Below are 16,236 nucleotides of genomic sequence, written 5' to 3'. Positions count from 1 at the left end.
CTTTGAACCATGATCTACAGATTTCCGATTCCTTAAGATTCAGAATTATAAGTGTGAGTCAACATTTACAAATCTTTAATTACCTCTTCTTTCACCTTTTCAGTTATTTATTATTTCTTTCTTTCTTTTTGGCATTTGTTATTAGGCGCTAGCTCTTATGCTGTTTTTTTTGTTTCCCTTGAAACTACCATGCCCTACAACTTTGACCACAGGTAAACTACAGGCTGTTTTTCTTTTTTGCAGCTCTTTTTCTAGGGCTTAAACTCAGGTCACAGTGACTGAGGTTCTATTTTTTTTTAATTGAGTGGTGGTTCTTATGTCTTGAAATTAAGTCATGATGACTTTCCTTGAGGTTTATTTATTTTTACCTTAATAGTAGCTGGTTTCACTACTTGAGCCATAGCTCAACTTTTGCATTTTTTGTGGTTAATAAGAGATTAGAATATCAATAGAAAGTCAAGAGCATTACAGAAAGGACTGAAATCTGAGAATCATGTTTCAATGCCAGTCTTGTGCAAGAAAGTCAATGAGACAATTATCTCTAATAAACACCAAGAGGTTGGAAGAAGTAGACCTGTAGCCATGAGCAAAACATAGCAAGTTCAAGCCCCCATACTGAACACAGTAAAATATGTCTCCTGTACTTTCCTGCCTGGGCTGGCTTTGAACCACAGTCCTCAGTTTTCAGTAATCTGAGCAGGTAGAATTACAGTTTTGATTTAGAAAACCTTAATATGCTCCTTTTCTACCTTTTCATTTATTTGATTGTCCCTTCCCCCTTTTTCAAAGTTCATGTCCTTTATTATTAGGGCCTACTCATTTATGCTCAGTATTTAATTAATTAATTTATTGATATTGTCAGTTGTGGGGCTTGAACTCAATGCCTAGGAACTGTCCGTCAGGGACACAACAGGCACACTACTATTTTCAGACACAGTGCCACTTCTACTTAGTTGGAAAAAAACAGTCACCAGGGGACTTTTTTTTATTGTAAAGATACTATACAGAGGGTTACAGTTACATGAGTGAGGTAATGAGTACACTTCCTCTTGAACATGTTACCCCCTCCATTGTTTTCCCCCTACCATCCCTTCGTTCCCTACCTTCCCCGAGGTTCTTTTTTTTTTTTATTGTGATTAAGTGATTACATAATTTCCGGAATTTCACAGTATTGTGGAATAATGATGCTCATTTAAAGTCACAAGTTCATTCTAACTTTCCTGGAGCAAATTGTCTATCACAGTCTATAACATATAACGGTGTTCACATGTTATACACCATACATGTGATCAGCAGCATGGGGATATTTAGTAGTGGTTCAACCAGATGAGTGGGAGTTCTTTGTTTCTTAAGTCCTGTTAGTTTTGTCGTATCACCTAACATTTTGGATTTAGCATCCACTTATCAGGGAGACCATGTACCGTTTGTCTCTTTGCTCTTGGCTTACCTCGCTCAACATGATTCCTTCTAGCTCCATCCATTTCCCTGCAAATGCCATTATTTTGTCATTTCTAATGGCTGCATAATATTCCATTGTGTATAGATACCACAATTTTTGGATCCATTCATCTGTGGTGGGGCATCTGGGTTGTTTCCATATCCTAGCTATTTGAACAGTGCTGCAATAAACATGGAGGTGCACGTGTCCTTGTATATTGGTTACCAGGGGACTTTTTAGCCGAGGCTGGCTTCCAAATGTGATTCTCAGATCTAAGCTTCCTGAGTAGCAAGGATTACAGGCATGAGCCAGAGGCACCTGGCTTGTTTTTTTTAGATCAAAACTAGCAGGCTCTACATTTAGGCCACACTACTTCACTGTCCATGAGATTTTTGGCCTTTTGTTTTTTGCTCAAAGCTAGCAGGAACAAAAACTCAACTCTTGAGGTCTTTTTTTTGGGGGGGGGAGGCTTGAATTCAAGGCCTAGTGACTGTCGCTGAGGGTTGTTTTGTTTTGTTTTGGGTATTTTGTTTTTCATTTCAAAGCTAGCAGGCTCTATCTACTACTTGAGCCTCAGCTCAACTTCCGCCTCTATTTTTCTTTTAGTGGTTAATAGTAGATAAGAGTCCCATGGGAACCAAGGCACTACACAGTATCCTAAAATCTAAGGATTACAGTTTAAAGCCAGCCTGGGCTAGAAAGTCCATCAGTCTCATCTCCAATTAAGCACATGATACAGGAAGTAGTATTTTTAAACTTGAGTAAAAACCCTCAAGTTCAAGCCCATGTCTAGAACACTCAAAAAGAAGTTAGTTGGACTTTCCTGCCCAGGCTGGATTCGAACTGTGATCTTTACATTTCAGCTTGGATTAAAGATATGAGTCTATATTATAAAAAACTAATTGGCTCTTTTCTTTTTCACATACATTTATTTATTTGTTGGTTCTCTGTCTTGTTTTTAGGGCCTCACCAATCTTGCTGAAAGATAGAATGCTCTAAAACTTTAGTAACATTTGCAATTTGGTTCATTTTTTGGTTTTGGTGGTTAGTAGGAGGTAAATATAGACACTCCCACAAGGTCCTGACTTATACTGATTGCGATTCATTGTCAGGGCACAAGGAAAGTTCATGAGACTCTTATCTCAAATTAACCTCCAAAACATTGGAAATGGTCAAGTAAAAACTTGTAGATCATATCCCAGAAAGGAACACACACACAGTCACACACACACACACACACACACACACACACAATGGGCTTTTTACACACACACACACACACACACACACAAAATGGGCTTTCCTGTCCTGGCTGCCTTGGAATAGTAACGCTCGATTTCAGTGTTTTGAGTAGCTAGAATTTCAAATGTGAGCCACCAGTTTCTTGTTAATTTTTATCATTTTTAAGACTCTTTCTGCTCTCTTGCACTTTTTAAAAAAATTTATTTTGTGGTTGTCTTAGTGCTAGATCTATTTTTCACTTACATTTTTTAAAACTTTTTTTTCTTAGCTTTTTCTTAGCTTTTTTTATGTTCAAGGTTGCTGCTCTACCACTTCAGCCACAGTTCCACTTCTTTTTGCTGATTAGTTGGGAATAGGAGGCTCATTGACTTTCCTGCCCAGGCTGGCTGTGAACCACAGTCCTCAGATTTGAGGATACTGTGTAGTGCCCTTGGCTTCCTGTGAGACAATTCTGTCCTATTTACTACCAAAAGATAAAGAGAGTGGGGCTGAAGTTGATCTGTGGTTCAAATAAGAGAGCCTGCTAGCTTTGAATTAAAAAAAAAATACTTGGAAGTCTAATTCTGGTACTAATTGTACACTATTCAAACAAAACAAAACGAAAAAAAACAAAAACAACTTATGTGCAGTGACCAGGTAATAAGGATTCCTAACTGATAACCTGAACTCATTTCCCAAAGCCTTTTTTAGACATATATGGTCATTTGTGTCAGCTGAGGAGAGATTAAAGAACAAGGCTTTACAGGCCAGTTACTCAGGACTTGGAAATCAGGATCCAATGGCAAAGCTTTTCAGAAAATGACTAAAAACTCATTCTTCACAATTCCAAATGGTTCTTCCCTCTGTGCAAGGGAAAGAGGGATGAGAAGGAAGAAATATGGGAACTAAGAAACCTCAAACAAGTTATGTTAACTTTATTAGATAAAGTAAAACATAGGTGTACGGTGTGCAATCCAGAAAAGGACATGTCACCTCTGTGTGGATCCCAATTAATTTAGTTAATCGATGGTAAAGAGTAAAATCCATTATTGTATTTATACAAAGGAGGTACATGGCAGGCAAGTCAGTTCACTAACCTCAAGGATTTTGAACATAAAGGAGTGAAAGTGTTTGACTCTGTTTGGGCAACAGGAAGGAACAGAGCTGAGGAGGACTGAGATGTGCAGACATTCCCCAAGAAAGATCTCACTGACATCAAGTCTTCAGATGCATGCTGGTTGCCAGTGGCTTATGCCTGTAATCCTACTCAGAAGGCTTAAATCTGAGGATTGTGGTTTGAAGCCATCTGGGATAAGAAAGTTTGTAAGTCTTTTATGTTTTACAACTCAAGAATATTCATATTTGTTGCTAATTGCAACCCAAGGCAGTGCAATAGGATACCAAGCTGAAGAAAATTAGAAAATAGACAGGTATAGAGAAAAAGAAAAAAAAATCAATGAGGACCCAGGGTCCCAAGGCTTACTGGCTCCTGGGCCCCAGGTCACACAAGCAATCATATTTATTTGAATTCACACTGGGAAGGTTACCATGGATACATGCAAAAATGAAGCTTCTATATTGCAATCAGAGCCACCACAATGAGTGAGAAACACTGGTTCCCTTTTTGTTTTGAGAAAGGAGAATGCAACCTAGAGAAAATCCAGACATTTGGTCTATTTTATCTAGCTTCCTAGGTTAAATTGTCAATTCTTTTACCTCCCAGGCTTCAAGGCCTTTAAAGCACTATGGAAGGGGGCAATAGCTTAACCCTCTCCAGAGGTATGCTTTTTTTTTTTTTAATTGTGAAAATACCATACAGAGGAGTTACAATTACATTGGCAAGATAGTGAGTACATTTCTTATCAAGCATTCTTGCCTCCTCCTTTGTTTCCCCTTACCATCCCTTCCCCTCTCAACCCCCCTTCCCTTCCCCTACCCCCCACCGAAGTTGTAAAGTTTGTTTTTCAACATAACATCTTATACATTTCATTGTTGTAATGGGGTCACCTGTAACCCTATTTATATATTTATTTATTTTTTGATTTTTTTATTGTGAAAATACCATACAGAGGAGTTACAATTGCATGGGCAAGATAATGAGTACATTTCTTATCAAGCATTGTTGCCTCCTCCTTTGTTTTCCCTTCCTATCCCTTCCCATCTCCCATCCCTCCCTCCATTCCTCCCCCCACCCCTCCCTCCCGCTCTTCCTACCCCCCCTCCAAAGTTGTAAAGTTCGCTTTTCGACATAACGTGTTGTACATCTCATTGTTGCAATGGATCCACCAGTATCCCTATTTAAACAATTTGTTTTTCTTCCCTTCCTTTCCACAAATTATACCAACATCAAATACAGTGAAAGCAGGGCTAATACCATGGGGGAGGTACATACAAAGCAACAAAGAAATCATTTTATAAATATGTTGGAGGGGCTGGGAAGGTGGCTCAGTGGTAGAGCGCTTGCCTTGCATGCATGAGGCCCTGGGTTCGATTCCTCAGCAGCACGTAAGCAAAAAGAAAAAAAGCCGGAAGTGGTGCTGTGGCTCAAGTGGTAGAGCGCTAGCCTTGAGCTGAAGAGCTGAGGGAAAGCGCCCAGGCCCAGAGTTCAGGCCCCACGACCAGATCCATAAATAAATAAATAAATAAATAAATATGTTGGAAACAATCTCAAGAAAGAAAAAAAAACAACATTTGAATCCTTATCTTGGGATTCATTTCACCTAACATCAACTTGTCTGACAGTTTCTGTTTGTCTCAGACATATACTAGTTGTTTCAAATAAGGGAAACCATGGGACCTATATTTCTTTGGGCATGGCTTACTTCACAGAGCTGTGTTTTAAACTTTCCATGGTCAGCTCTCAGCTTTCTGAGTACTATTGAGGTGGTGTTCCAACCTCTCAAACCTTTTCCAGGTTCAACAGCTCAGCTTGAGTCTCCTACACCTATTAATATTAATAGTATGGATTACAAACAGTAAAAAGAGAAAAATAACCTTATACATTTAAACAGAAATAACTGACTGCATTCATTTATCCAGGACAAAAAATTTAGCACTGCTGTTTAAGTCACTAATAACACTTTTTTTTAGATATACTTTCATGGCTTTCATAAAACTTCCTATATAGTCCTTAGAGTGTCTTTTTACCTCCCATTTTTATTTATTGCATTTGCATAGTAGTATATCATCCTTAAAATCATATCACCTCATAATTAAAGTTTATCTTGTAAGTAAATACTTGTGAGACTCCAATAAAATATCAAAAAAGCTGAAAGTGGAGCTGTGGCTTAAGAGCTATAGTACAAGCCTTGAGCAAAAAAGGCTCAGAAGTTGAATCCCTAGTGTCCACACATACACCTCCCCCCACCCCAGACTCCACACACAATCAGATGATAATGTCTATGAAGTTCTTCCTTAGGATGATCTTGGTGATGTCAGCAACTGTATCAAGTTTCTGCGGCGAACGCCTTCTCGGCCAGTGAGGAAGAACGACCACCACACCAGGAGTCTTCTCAGATCACACTTTATTGGAGAGCCTTTTAGTTGAAGGGAGAGCTTGAGCGCGAGCAAGGAAATGCAGCTGCTTATATAGGGTTTGGAACACGGGTCGCTTCAGGATTGGCTGTCCGCCTTCCACCGTCACCAGGTGCCACGGGATTGGCTCAGGATTCATAATGATGACGCATGCGCACAGCTGGGGACTCGCAGCCCCGCCAAGCACTTGCCTAATATGGAGTTGTTTACTTCTAGGCTGAAAGGAAGCGGGCGCCATCTTGTAATGGCGTTTGTCCCGGCTCCCTGCAAGTTTCTATCTCTCTTCCATGCATTTGTGGTAGTAGACAGCAGAGTCGCTGTAGTATAACACTTGTCTAAGACCTGGCATTAGCAAAGGCTATCATGTAACATATCCAACATAATGTCCAGCTCTCTTGATGGGACCCATGTACTCTTCAACTTGCTTTCCCATCCTCTGTGCCACCTGCTGCAATGATTCACTATCCACACCAAATAAGCTTTCATAAACTTTCCCTAATTATCTGAATACTGGATGCCAGAGATGTCACGGAGACGCTCTGTGGCTATTCCCCTCCCCTGACAGTCCATTTTACCTCCTATGCTCTCCTCACAGATGTGGGCAATGGTCTCTGAGAGACTTTGTGTCTCATCTTGGAGAGATTTAGTTTCATTGTATCCATAAGCTTTGGGAAATCATGCAGTGAAGGGTCCAGGTTAGGAACATAGCTCCTCCTTCTGGAGGTTTTCCTGTATGTTCTCTTGGCCATTGAACAGAAGTGGGGACTCTGAAAGGGAACTTATATGGTGTTCTCTGTCTGTCTTGGTCCATATAACATAGAACCACTTTCCCATCCCTTTAATGATTTAGACATGTTCCATGTGATTTGTGCTGCACTGCTCTCAATGTAGTAACAATGTAGAGGACACAACTGGATGTTGTGTGGTAGCTGTCCATACTTGGGCATGAGTCCCCTTCCAGGCAAGGCCCATAAGTCCATGCTGGGAAAGTGAGAGGAAGATTAGCTGGCTTATATCTGTGTAGTCTGAATGACCCCAGGAGGCATTGAGGCCTCCTCTTCATGTCCATGGCCCCTCAGCATATTGATAAAGAATGACACACCATGCCCAATCATCACCAAAATGCTCACCTGGTCCTGGGCATTATCACCACTGTCTCACCCACTTCTAGCAAATTCCCTTTTTCAAGGCATTGCCAATCCTCCTCCTTGCATTCTCAGTTAAAATACTGCTGTCCATGAGTAAAGAGCAGAAGACAAGGAAGCAGGTACCCTAGGGAAAGTAAATACTGGACCTCTTCCATGGTGAGAAGATAATGCAACCTGCAACTATAGAAAAGCGAAGGAGTTAAGATGGTTGTGCACATAGTTTGTGCAGAAAAAATGCCAGACCCAGTATGCCCTGTTCAGAGTTTCAGTCCATAATCGTTTCTAACAAAGACATCTCAGGTACAGATAAACCAAGTTCATAGTGTCTTTCCTTCTTTTATTCTGTGCCTTTCTGGGGCTTGCAATCAGGAAATGGATACTATCCCTGTAGTTTATGTTTTTTCCCTCAAGACTACTGCTTTACCACTGGAGCCACAACTCTACTTCGAGATTTTTTTTGTACATAATTGGAGATAAAAGTCGTATAGGCTTTCCTACCCAAGTTGGCTTCAATCACTGATCCTCAGCCTCATGAATAGCTAGGATTACAGGCTTGGCACTGAGCCTGGAAGCAATACTCTTCCTTTTTTATTTCCTTTTCTTTATTTTTTTGTCAGTTATGGGCCTGAATTCTGGGCTTGGGAACTGTCCCTCATCTCTTCAGATCAAGGCTAGTGCTCTACCACTTGAGCCACAGTGTGCCTTCCAGCTTTCTTTCTACTTATATGGTACTAAGGAATTGAATTCAGGGCCTCATGAATGCAAGGCAAGCACTCTACCATTGAGCCACCTTCCCAGCCTCATCTTTCCTTTTCTTAAAAAAATATTATTAGGAATATGATGTTCAGAGGGGTAACAGTTAAGTCAATTAAATTAAACAGTTGTCAGGTAATGAATACATTTTTTGGGGACAATTACACCCCTTCCCTTGCTCTCAGTTTATCCCTCCCACTGTGGCTTTGCTGCCCAGGGTGACTTTGAACCACAATCCTCAGACATCAGTCTGCTGATGAGCTAGGATTAGAGGCTTGAGCTTTAAAGTCAGGATGACTGTTCTGAAGGTTGTTCTATATTGCCTATGGGCTGTGGGCCTGAATGGACTTAGGCAGTGAATGCCAGGCAGGTCTGTCATCCGGAAGCATGTGTCCTACTTAAGCCTGACTGGTTCTCAGAACAGATAGGTGATGCTTTCAGAGCAAGAACCAGTGTGTACTAGCTCAACAGAAGTCCTCACTGTATTTATCTCATTCAACAACTACTGGGTTGCTTATATTATCAACACTTTTTCTTTCTTAAGAACATTTGTATTGTAAGATTGCAGTAACTACAGATTTGTAATGGCCTAGGAATATACATAACTGCTCCAAATCATGTTTTATTTATCTTAAAGTAGTTCTTGAATAATACTCTTTATTAGTAATGATATTATTAATATAAGTATTAAAGTTCTTCGAACATGTTTCTCTTATTAGATGAATCTTTACAGTGACATTGAAAGCATCTTCTGGAGCAGCAATGGAAAAGATACTTGGTGAATACTAAAAATGAGGGATGAGAAGTGTGAAAAACAGAACTAAGAGACTTACAAGTGTGACTGGGAAACATCTTCCACAGAGCAGAATCCCAGACTTTTGAAGGTATGTCAGTGTGAGAATAGGTCTTCAACCAGTTCACGTGACCACATGGGTGAGTCTCAATGTTGCCACATAGATATTATTTTGATTCCTATATGAAAGACTCATGTCCGATGGGCTTTCACAATGCCAGATTTATGAAAGTTTCCTGTCTTCTTTCCTTCAATATTACTTCACACTTTACTCTTGAGTGCATTTTTTTCTTTTAAAACATGAAAACTCAACACCATCTTTTGGACTGAGGTGTTTCTTGTCTCCCTAAAAATAGCTCTGTTATTTAAGAGGCTTCCTGACAGGTTCCAGTGCCTCACTTCTTTAATACTAGCTATTCATGAGGCTGGGATTTGAAGATCACAGTTGAAGCCTGCCATGGTAAGGAAGTCCATCAGAATTTCATCTCCAATCAATTACCAAAAAAGTCAGAAGTGGAGCTGTGGATGAAGTGGTAGAGCAGCAAAAAAAGGCATAAGGGCAGGCTGCACTCAGCCTCAGCCTGAGCCCCAGCCCAGCCTTCAGGCACACACACACACACACACACACACACACACACACACACACACACACACACGTGTCTTCCTGCCAGGCTTGTCCATGGGGTCCCATGAAATTGTTGGAGACCTCTCTTCAAATGGACTCACCCTTGTATTCATGCCATTAATGTGGAAATTGACTCTCAGTCACCTATAGATCTATTGGTTCAGATTGTGTATTCTGCATCCCATTTCCTCTGCTTGTTTTCTGATGTGAGTCTTGTAGTTCAATACAGCTGTTCATATACTTCAAGAGGCTGCTTATGGTCTCAGGGCCTTCATTCACACTCCAAATGGAAAAATAACATATAACCTGAGACCCTCTGCTTACTTTGAGGATCATCTATCCAGGCAAGGGCAGCTCCCTATGAATGGCATTCTGGAAGCCAAGCTCAGGGTGTTCAAAACAGACAGAAGTGAGGTGTGGAGGGCTTGAGTTGTTCTGAGGAAAAGCAGAGAATGGAGGAAGACAGAGAAACTGGGAAAAGACAATCTACCTTCCCATGTTTCCTTGCAGTTCCTGATCCACAGTATAACCTTTGCTAATTGTTCTGCTGTGTGTGTGTGTGTGTGTGTGTGTGTGTGTGTGTGTGTGTGTGTGTGTGTGTGTGTGTGTTTGTATGTCTCCGTGAATGTTTGCATGTGCACAGTAGTTCTGGGCCTTGAATTCAAGGGCTGGGCACTGGGAAGTCAGGATGAATGTGAGCAAGTATATCATATGCGTGTGTGGAAGTAACTCCATCAAACCTCTCAGTGTGTGCAACTAGTATATACTAATGAAAGTGAAAAAATGATTAAGCAATGCTTAAACTCCTTCCTAAGCTATTTAGAGATAACTTCAAAAAGTATGAGAAAGCATTGTTGGTAGGGGATATGAAAACAACTGTAGTTAAAACTATGGGATTATTCAAGCCAGGTGCTGGTGGCTCATACTTGTACTCCTAGATACTCAGGAAGCTGAGAACTAAGGATCATTATTTGAAACCTGCCTAGGCTGGAAAGTTATGACACTTTATATAAGATATACTACTCGAAGTGGTGCTTTGGGGCTTAAGCCGTAGAGTGCCCTAAGTTCAAACCACAGGACTGCCAGAAAAAAAAAAGAAATAGTCCAAACTTAAGATGTCTAGGGAGTTTTAGACTAAATGTCTTATAAAAACAAATCACTATATCTTGGGGTTCATTTGTTGTTGTTGTTTTAGGTTTATTATGTAAGTGTTTGGTTTCATTTGTATATTCTTCCCCCTGTGGTATATCCCCTTTTGTCACTGTACTTGATTTTGATACCCTGCATCTTGTATATACATTTTTCTAATTTGGGGAGGGGAAGGGAAATAACAAAATGCTAAAACAAGGACACAGGATGACCCGTTGCAACAATGATATCCATAAGACCGTATGTTGGAAATGAACTTTACAGTTTCGGGTGGGGAGAGGAGGAGTGCAGGAGGTGAGGGAGGTAAGGGATAGTGGAAGAAAAACAAGGGAAGGGGTAACAATGCTTGACCAGAAATGTACTCATTGCCTTATTTACGTAACTCTAACCCCTCTATAGACTCTTTACAATAAAATAAAATTTAAAAAATGAAAATTAACTAGTTACAGCTAAAGTAGGAAAGGAAAAAAAAACTTTTACCCACTGGCTTGTGGGAACAGTAACTAGAAATACACAGTCAATACAAATAAATTGCAATCCCTCTACAGATTCATGCTCATGGCTACTTCACCTTCTTTGTCCCCAGGGGAAAGTCAGGAGAAATCAATACAAGCTTCCTATCCTATGACAGTCTACTCAATACCTGTACCAAGGTTGTCATCTGTAGGACATCAGATGGAAAAAGTCAACATTCCTTCCAAAAGGGTCTCAAATGAGCCTTATAAACCATAGCCTCCTACTGTCCTGATTTAAATCTTATTTCCCTTCTCAAGCTACAAATACATATAAACTTGTGGAGGGCTCTAGAGAGATGGACAAAGACTTATAAAACATATACTATGTTTCACACCAGTAGAAAACTAAAACTAGATCCTTATATAGCACCCTGCAACAGAATCAACTCCAAATGGATCAAAGACCTTGGAGTCAAAGCAGATACCCTGAAAACATTACAGGAAGGAAGAGGAGAACCTCTAGGTCTCCTTGGCACATGCTGAAAGTTTCTTAAGAAAGACCCAGAAACACATCAAATCATAGAAAGGTTGGACAAATGGGATTGCATGAAACTGCAGAGCTTCTACATGGCAAAGGACATAGCTAGCAAGATCAATAGAAAGCCCAAGTATTGGGAGAAGATCTTCACTAGCCATACAATGGACAAGGGTCTCATATCTAAAATATATTCAGAACTCAAAAAATTAAATTCCTCAAAAACAAATCCTCAAAGAAACAACTGCCCCATAAATAAGTAGGCTAAAGACTTAAAGAGAAAGGTCTCTGAAGAGGAAATAGGAATGACCAATAGACACATGAAGAAACCCTCAACTTCTCTAGCCATAAAAGAAATGAAAATCAAGACAATGTTGAGATTCCACCTCACCCCAGTTAGAATGGCTATAATCAAGAACTCTAATAATAACAGATGATGGAGGGGATGTGGTCAAAAAGGAACCTTACTGCATTGTTGGTGGGAGTTCATCCACTTTGGAAAGCAGTATGGATATTCTTCAAAAGACTCCACATAGAGCTTCCCTATGACCCAGCAATCCCACTTTTGAGCATTTACCCAAATGATCACAAACAAGGCTATATTAAAGCTACCAGCACAACTGTTTATTGCAGCATTATTTACCATAGCTAGGATATGGAACCAACCCAAATGTCCCTCAGTAGATAAATGGATCAAGAAAATGTGACATATATATGTATATATACATATACATGTATACACACACACACACACACACACACACACACACACACACACATACACAATGGAATTCTATGCCTCCATTAGAATTACATCACCCCACTTGTTAGGAAATAGAAAGACTTGGAAAAAATTATCTTAAGTGAAGTAGGCCAGGCCCCCCCAAAACGTAGGTCTTATACTTTCCCTTTTTTTCAATAACTAGTATATGTCTAGGACAAGAAGAAAAAATCAAAAGCTATGTACATATGACCATATAAGATGATGTTAAGTGAAATAAACCTCAAGACAGTAACTCAAGTGCTTTTTCCTTCCTTGCTATTGTTTTTAATATATTTATAATGTACTATGTGAATTTTTTTGTTTCTCTGGTATGTTCTTCCTCCAGGGTATTACTCTGTTTTCACTGTATTTGTTTCTGGTGACCTGCATCTTATATGTACATAACAAGATGCTTAAATAAGGATACAGTTTAACCCATTGTAACAATGAGATGTACAAAACACTATGTTGAAAACAAACTTTACAACATTTGTCGGGGATGGGAGGTGTTGGGAAGGTGGGGAGGGAAGGGATGTTTGGGGAAAAAGAAAGGAGGAGGTGACAATGCTCGCTAGGAAATGTGCCAACTACTTTACTCATGTAACTGTAAACCTTCTGTACAATATTTTTACACTAAAAATATTTTAAAAACAGCTTAAAGAATATATACTATGTTTCAATAAATTGAATGAGGATTCATAAAAGGCATGTTTTGAATTTTATTTTTAAAATAAAATGAGGGCTGGGAAGGTTGCTTAGGGGTAGAGTGATTGTCTTGCATGCATAAGGCCCTGAGTTCCATTACTCATCACCACATAAGTCGGAAAAAGCCAGAAGTGGTGCTGTGGCTCAAATGGTAAAGCAGTATCCTTCATCTAAAGAGCTGAGGGACAGTGACCAGGCTCAGATTTCAGAGTTCAGGCCCCATGACTGACAAAATGAAAGAGAGAAAGGAAGGAAGGAAGGAAGGAAGGAAGGAAGGAAGGAAGGAAGGAAGGAAGGAAGGAAGGAAGGAAGGAAGGAAGGAGAGTAGGAAGGAAGGAAGGAGGGTAGGAAGGAAGGAAGGAAGGAAGGAAGGAAGGAAGGAAGGAAGGAAGGAAGGAAGGAAGGAAGGAAGGAAGGAAAGAAGGAAGGAAGGGAGGAAGAAAGTTGAGATAGTGTCCAGGGCCAAAGTTCAAGCCCTGAAAAAGTACCCCCTCACCAAACACAAAATCATACACAGGGCTGGGATTCAGCTTAGCAGCTTACCATGCATGAGTTTTGATCCCTAAAACAAGGAGAGGGAGGGATTGGGTGAGGGAAGAGAGAGGGAGGGAGAAAAGGATAGGGAGAAATAACAGCATATAGAAAAGAGGGTAGCTCTGCATAATGATATTCACTAGGGTACATGGTCAGGCAAACATTTTCTGTAAAGGAACAGAGTAAGTACATCCAGGCCTTGGGAGTCACATGATATGCCGTAACTATTCCATTCTTCTGTGGCAGTGTGACAGGGGACACAGATAAAATGAATGCATTAAAACTTTACTAACATTCACTGAAACTTGAATTCTATTTTTATTTGAAATATGGCTAGTGTAACTGTGTGTCTGAATTTTTAATTTTATGTAATTTTGCTTACTGTAAGTATTGTCACTTACAGCGTTGTGGCTAGCTACTCAACTGAGTAGAACAAGTCTGGCCTCTGATGAAGTCTTAGAGCACCTCCAAAGTAATCCAGGAATACAAGCCATGGAAGTCACTCAGCTTTTTGGTAGTCACAGTAAGAAACAGTAAAATAAGAAAATAAATAAAACCTTCAATTAAAAACACCAAAGGAGCTTTAATAAAAATTCAGCAAAATTTATCTAGTATTTAAAGCTTAATCCTCAGATTTCAGCATTCTGAGTAGCTAGGATTACAAATGTGAACTACTCTCACATGTTTGTTAGTTTTTTAAATACCAAGTCAGCCTTGTTACTTACCTGGCAGGGGAGATACTATGATCACGAAGGTGGTTTTCCCAGGGCCAGGCTTATCTATTGCACTCCAGATTTGCTGACCCCTGAGATTTCCCCAAATGTGGGAAATTCGACTGCATAATTTGTGGTAGTGGGGGACTGTGTTAGTTCTCTCCACTGGATGGATAGATAGATAGATAGATAGATAGATAGATAGATAGATAGATAGATAGATAGATAGATAGATAGATAGATAGATAGATAGATAGTATTGTATTTTATATTGGCCTCATCTGCTTTCCTGCACTCAGCAGTCACTTGGTCCTAAGGAGTACTGTAAAGGATGAGGTACCTCTAGGCCTACTTTGTAGTCGCTAGGAACTACAAGGAGTAGAGAAATCAGCTTGAACTCACCATGAGAAAATAAATGAGGAAGTTGGGTGCAGGTGGCTTACACATGTAATCCTAACTACTCAAGAGGCTGAGATCTGAGGATTGCAGTTCAAAGCCAACCCATGTAGGAAAGCTCATGAGATTCTTATCCTCAATTAACCACCAGAAGACCAGAAGTGGGCTCTGGCTCAAGTGGTAGAGCACTTCACTTAGGCTGAAGAGCTCAGGGACAGCACCCAGAGTTCAAGTCCCATGATTTACAAATAAAAAGAAAGAAAACAAATGAGTGACCAGAGCCAATGGCTCATACCTGTAATTCTAGATAGTTAGAAGGCTGAGATCTGAGGATCAAGGTTCAACACCAGCCTAGGAAGGAAACTCTATGAGATTCTTACTTCCAATTAATCACTGAAAACCGTAAGTGACAATGTAACTCAACGCGGTAGAGCACTACCCTTGAGCACAAAAGATCAGGGACAGGATCCAGGACCTGAGTTCAAGCCCCACAACCGACCAAAAAAAAAAAAAAAAAAAAAGGAATGAGAAGCCACCTTAATGAAATAGCTAGGCAAGTACAAGATACAGAATAACTCCTCCCTTCCTTCTTTTCTTCCTTCTATTCCTTCACATCCTTTCCCCCTTTCTATCCTAGAACTTAAACTCAGGGCCTCATGCATGCAAGGCAAACGCTTTACCACTGACCACCTTCCCAGCCCTCATTTTTCTTTTGTTGGTTATGTTACTTGAACTCTGTGCCTGGGTGTTGTCCCTGAGTTCTTCAGCTCAAGGTGAGGGCTCTACTGTTTGAGCCACAGTGCCACTTCTGGTTTTCTAGTGGTTTATTGGAGATATGAGTCTCACTGGGCTGCCTGGGCTGGCTTTGATCTGTGATCTTCAGATTTCAGCCTCCTGCGTAGCTAAGATTACAGGCATGAGCCACCTGCGCCCGGCTCGGCTTTAGCTATTTTTGTGGTAGGGTTTTATGTCTATGACCAGGCCAGCATGGACCATAATCCTTCTTTTTACCCTTTCTGAGTAGATGAAATAAGAAGCACAATGCATTGGGTTCAATATTAATTGAGATCCAATATTTTGAATGTTTTTCCTGGGCTAGCATCAAATCATAATCCTCTCTGTATCTGTCAAGACCCAGCAGCTAGCATTACAAGTGTGAGCTCCCATCCCTGGCTCAAATTTCTGATGACTAAAATATCTGAACAAAGTTTTAATAATTTTAAATGTTGAATTTGGGGGCAATGGGTGCTCTTACTTGCCTAGTTGCAAATTGTACCAAAAATCCCAAATATTAACTTTTGATTTCCTAGAGTACATTAAATAAGCAGATAAACTTTATAAATCAATTAACTAAAGAAAAAAGCTAAACAGAATACATCCTTACCATTGTAACTTTGGACTAACACCTTGTCAATCATTGCTTACATCATAGTTGTTTGTCTGGGCAGTATATTCCATACACGGATCATGCCAC

The 16,236-nt window shown here is 40.1% G+C and overlaps 1 non-coding gene across 1 annotated transcript; it reads left to right on the top strand.

Annotated features, from left to right (window-relative positions):
* The first annotated feature begins 14,370 nt into the window (after positions 1-14,370).
* On the top strand, positions 14,371-14,534 carry LOC122128126. The gene has a single exon (XR_006151373.1). It is a non-coding gene; the product is annotated as a U1 spliceosomal RNA (small nuclear RNA).
* Positions 14,535-16,236: the final 1,702 nt, after the last annotated feature.

Source organism: Dipodomys spectabilis, unplaced genomic scaffold (assembly GCF_019054845.1).
Source record: "Dipodomys spectabilis isolate Male_0828 unplaced genomic scaffold, ASM1905484v1 ptg000323l, whole genome shotgun sequence".
In the NCBI taxonomy this organism is placed as follows: Eukaryota; Metazoa; Chordata; class Mammalia; order Rodentia; family Heteromyidae; genus Dipodomys; species Dipodomys spectabilis.
Note: the sequence above shows the minus strand (reverse complement) of the source record. Positions and strands in the feature narration are given on the sequence as shown.